General features: G+C 41.6%; 1 long non-coding RNA gene across 1 annotated transcript; it reads right to left on the bottom strand.

Moving 5' to 3' along the window:
* Positions 1-210: 210 nt before the first annotated feature.
* Positions 211-4,703, bottom strand: LOC126533849 (uncharacterized). The gene is made up of 2 exons (XR_007600120.3): positions 4,607-4,703; positions 211-456 (listed from the first exon to the last, which is right to left on the bottom strand). It is a non-coding gene; the product is annotated as an uncharacterized lncRNA (long non-coding RNA).
* Positions 4,704-5,210: the final 507 nt, after the last annotated feature.

Here is a 5,210-nt window from a genome sequence, read left to right on the forward strand (position 1 = left end):
GTAAAAATACAGCTCATTTGCGCTTCAAAGTTAATTCTGCAAGAAAATTAATTTACCACAATTCGTAGTTTTTTATTCAGTTGCACCTCATAATCTCACTAACTGATTCTTTTGATTACACACGGGGTCCACATGAAAGAGGCGGAACCGTACAAGTTTAAAATAAATGTTGTTTTTGAATATACGTTACACGAAAAGAAAAATATCAGATCTGTCTATGAATTGTTTTGTGTGCCTTTATTCCATATACAAAAGTCATACATGCTTCTCACTGCAGTTGGCTACGCGCGAATAGAACCACGAAAAAATATGAGTCCTCTTGCTGTCGTGGCCAAACAATGACCGCAACTTTAGCGTCAATCATTTAACCACTGATTCCAGGCGCGCCCATCTGCTTTCTTTTTACATTGGGCGATGCGCTTCCGTTTTGTGGACGAATGGCTCCCGAAAGATTGACTGAAATAAATATGGCAACAACACACAGGCTGTTCATATAAAACATAAAGAAGTTGACAGCCACTTTAGCTAAAGCTGAAGAGGATGAAGGCGAAAGCCTACGAGCTCACGAGACTCTAATTAAATTACTTGAATCTCACTCGAATGCGTTGTTAGTTCCTATTACTTGTTTATCTCACTAAAGGTCGTGGATTCGAGTGCCGTAATCAATTATGCCTTAACTTTACCTTAATTTTCTTCGCCGTACTTAGCACTAAAGGTAGTGAGTTCGGCTCCTACAAACACTCGAAGATTCGACTCCCACCGAAGGTCGTGGGTTGGAGGGCCTTAATTGACTCCATATCAATTAGCTGAGCCTTAATTACTTTGGCCTTAATTACCAAGAAAGGTCGTGCGTTCAACTCCCACCAAAGGTCGTGGGTAGGAAAATCAATGGCGGCACAATTAGTATTGGTGCTATCAATTTTGGTGCGTCTTATTTAACGCCAAAGGTCTTGGGTACGAGTGCCTTATTTAATTATGCCCTAATTAGCTGCACCCTTGTTAATGTTGCCTTAACCCCCAAAGGTAGAGGGTTAAACTATGAGTGGTGGCGCCATTGAATTTTGGTGCCATAAAGTCGGACGGTCAATTTTTCGAAAATGCCGGTCAACGAATTTTACGACCCGTGACTAACTCGAGGCTTTCGCCTTAATAAATAGTTCCAGTAATAATAAATAGGCTCAGAAAAAAATATATTACCACCATAGTGGCTCATAAAACCAGGACGCTTGTCTCGTGTGTTTAACAAGCGTATTAGTGAACACGGTTGTTGATTAAAAAAAAAAGAAAAGGTCTGATGACCCTATAGAACAGTACGAATGAGCGGAAGTTGGAATCTAAGAGATCTACGAAAACGTTTTATTATCGTAAAATAAATATAATGAGTAGTAGCTAGACGTAAACCAAGTTATATAGAATCATCATCATCATTGTAATCATCATCATCAGCCTATCTTATGTACACTGTAGGACGAAGGCCTCTCCCTGCGATCTGCCTATACCTCTGCCCTGCGCCAACCGATTACAACTAGCGCTGCAAATTTCTTAATTTCATCACCCCACCTAGTCTTCTGCCGTCCTCGGCTGCGCTTCCCTTCTCTTGGCACCCACTCTGTAACCCTAATGGTCCACCGTTTATCTAACCTACGCATTACATGACCTGGCCAGCTCCATTTCTTATTTTTAATATCAACTAGAACATGGGCTATCCATGTTTGCTCTCTGATCTATACCGCTATCCTCCGGTCTCTTAACTCTACGCCTAACATTCTTCATTCCATGGCTCTTTGCGCAGTCCTTAACTTGTTTTGCAGCTTCTTAGTCAGTCGGCAAGTTTCTGCCTCATATGTTAGCTCCGGTAGCATGCACTGATTGTACACCTTTCTTTTTAATGATAATGGTAAGCTTCCATTTAGGATCTGAGAATGTATGCTAAATGCGCGCCGAGCGATTTTTAGTCTTCTGTGAATTCCATTCTTATGATCAGGGTCCCCTGTGAGTAATTGACCTAGGTAAGTGTACTCCTTCACAGACTCTAGAGGTTGACTGGCGATCCTGAACTCTTGTTCCCTATTGGCTATATATGATTATCTTTGTTTTCTGAATATTATTCTTCAACCCCACTCTTACACGCTCTCTGTTAGGCTCCTCAATCATTTGTTGTAGCTCGTCTCCAGTATAGCTGAACAGAATGACATCTGCAAACCGAAGGTTGCTGAGATATTCGCCATCGACCCTTACTCCCCAGCCTTACCTGTTGAATAGCTTGAATACTTCTTCGAAGCACACAGTGAATAACATTGGAGAGATTGTGTCTCTCTGTCTGACCCCTTTCTTTATAGGTATCTTCCTACTTTTCTTGGGTAGGATTTAGGTAGCTGTGGAATCTCCGTAGATATTTTCTAGTGTATTTACGTAAGTGGTCTGTACTCCTTGATTACGTAATGTTTCTATGACTGCTGGCACCTCTACTGAATCAAATGCCTTTTCGTAATCTTTGAAGGCCATATGGAGAGGCCTATTGTACTCGGTGGATTTCTCGATTACCTGATTAATGACATGGATGTGATCCATTGTAGAGTATCCCTTCCCGAAGCCAGCCTGTTCCCTTGGTTGACTAAAGTCCAGTGTTTCCCTTACTCTATAGGAGATTTTTTTTGATAAATCTTTTATATTATACTTGGAGTAAGCTAATCGGCCAATAATTTTTCAATTCTTTAACGTCTCCCTTTTTGTGGAATAGTATAATGTTAGCATTCTTCCAGGTCTCTGGGACCATTGAAGTCGATAGTCAGTTCATATAAAGGGCTGCCAGTTTTTTCAAGGATTATATCTACTCCATCTTTGATTAAATCGACGGGTATTCCATCTCCTCCTGCCGCTTTTCTCTGTTTCATGCCTTCGAGTTATAGGTAGTTATAGAGCTAGTTATAGAAGGAGCCTCTGTAACCTATTCATTACTACTTCGAATGGAGGTATCGCGGTTGCTTTGGGTGCTGTACAGCTCAGTATATAATTATTGCACTGCCTTTACCATAGCTTCGAAATTGTTGATCTTATTACTCTGCTTGTCTTTCAGTGCATACATCACGGTTTGTCCTATGCCAAGTTTCCTTCTCACTGATTTCATGCTGCGCTCATCTTTTACTGCTTCCTCAGTCTTCCTCACGTTATAGCTTTTAATATCTCGTATTTTCTCCTTGTTGATCAATTTTAACAGTTCCTTGAATTCTGATATCTAGAGCTGCTTTTACAATAGCTTCGACATTGTTGATGATATTATCCTGCTTTGCCTTCAGTGCATACATCATGGGTTGTCCTATGCCAAGTTTTCTTCTGAGTGATTTCATGCTGCACCCATTTTTTACTGCTTCCTCAGTCTTCCTCACGCTGTAATTTTGAATATCTCGTATTTTTTCCTTGTTGATCAGTTTTGACAGTCCCGCGAATTCTGATCTCTTGAGTTGGACACCTTCATTCTTTGTCATTGCTTTGTTAGGTCCTTTGTTACTTGGGAGAACTTACCTACTTGGGAAAGGCCTTTACCCTGCAGTGGGCATAGCCAGGCTGATGATGATGATGATGACCTACTGGTTACCTTGGTACCTTACCTCCCACTTCAATTGCTGTTTCTGAAGCCAGCCTAGTTATTCGCAGATGTTGCGTATTTGGCCCTAATGAAGCATACTTCACCATGACTAATTGGAAAATAACGCATTAATGCCACTGAAGCTATCCATGATGGTAATATATTTTACTTCGACATGACTGTAGGTATTTTATTACACGAAAGCAATGATGAGACCCCAATAGAGGTTGCGTAGCGCAGACAAATAAAGCGGTATTCCAGCTAGACTTGAGATCATTGGCGTCGTAATCTTTTTTTTTTGGTGCTGTGTGTTAAGGTAGAAAAAGCGCAATGTATTCTGAAGAAATGCTTTCCGAGTGACGCACGTAAGGGATCGAATATTTGTCACTGGGCCCTGTAGCTGCAGAAGTCACAGCGGTTATACGCTGGCCACTCTGCAGTGCACTGTGCGACCTATTAGGAGCGGTACCTATGTGTGGGCATGGTGGATGCTGATTTGCGATGTATGCCAGTGTTTTCAAACTTGGAAATTCAGAATGCTTGCCTTGGGCTTGTAGTTATGGCGCGTAAGTGGGAAATATGCACGTATGATGACACGCTTTTGTTGGTAAAAATGACGTCAGTACAGTAATGATCAGCATAGGTTTTCGATGTTAGGTGAGGCCAATTCCTGACAAAAACAGTGTCTTCTAGAGGCTTCTAGGGATGCCCACATTTCATACTAAAGGCATACATACATGCTTTGTGGCTACAAGGCGCTTGCTAGGGCTGCTACAATCATGGATGTTCTGTTGGGCCCTATGTTATCCAAAAGAATCACCTTCATTTCAGTCATGAAGGGCAGTTTTGGCGTCAACCACGCGGCGTTGCCGAAATGTTAACCACAGAAATGTCACAAAGTGAATTTGCTTATTCTATTTGCGCTAGTGCGTATTCTTGGAAGCAGGGATATAAAATCATCGGTATCAATCCTTTCATATAAATAATTTTCTCGCGAATAGTTGTATTTGCAGCACTTACCACAACCGCAAGCACATTCAGTGGCAGTTGACCGACAAGTAGGAGTAGTCGGTGGGGGGCAAGAAGCCCGCCAGTACTGCTCGCAAGGTGATCTAGTTGGTACTGCAAAGTAAGTTATCAAAGAAACTAACGTAAATTGTAGATAGAAAATATCTTACTGTGAAATCTTTGTCACTCAGATTATTTGGATTGGTGACATTTGTTTGCCCTAAGCAATAAAGAGCATCTGCCTAAAAAATTCTGCGTAATGAAGGGAACAATTAGCAGTTCGAATACATGAGGACTACCACGAACAGGTGAGGCTTGCCGTCATGCCTTGAAATGTAGAGCAGGCGGCACAGTGTTCAAAGAAGGCCAACGTTACCACAGTGCAGTAAACGTTGCCGATTTTTGCTTTGGCGTGCTCTCACATGCTCCCGAAAGCGGCTGATAAGTCTTGGTTTGCTGTATGAGAAAACCGCGAAACGAAAGTGGAAATTTTTATCACAGATTCGATGATAGACTCTAATGACAGATTTTACTGGACGGAGTGAGGTTATTAACATTTTCCGTACCGCGAAAAAATGGCCAAAGGTCACCAAGTTTACTAGAATTGTTCTTGCCC

Source organism: Dermacentor andersoni, chromosome 7 (genome assembly GCF_023375885.2).
Source record: "Dermacentor andersoni chromosome 7, qqDerAnde1_hic_scaffold, whole genome shotgun sequence".
In the NCBI taxonomy this organism is placed as follows: domain Eukaryota; kingdom Metazoa; phylum Arthropoda; class Arachnida; order Ixodida; family Ixodidae; genus Dermacentor; species Dermacentor andersoni.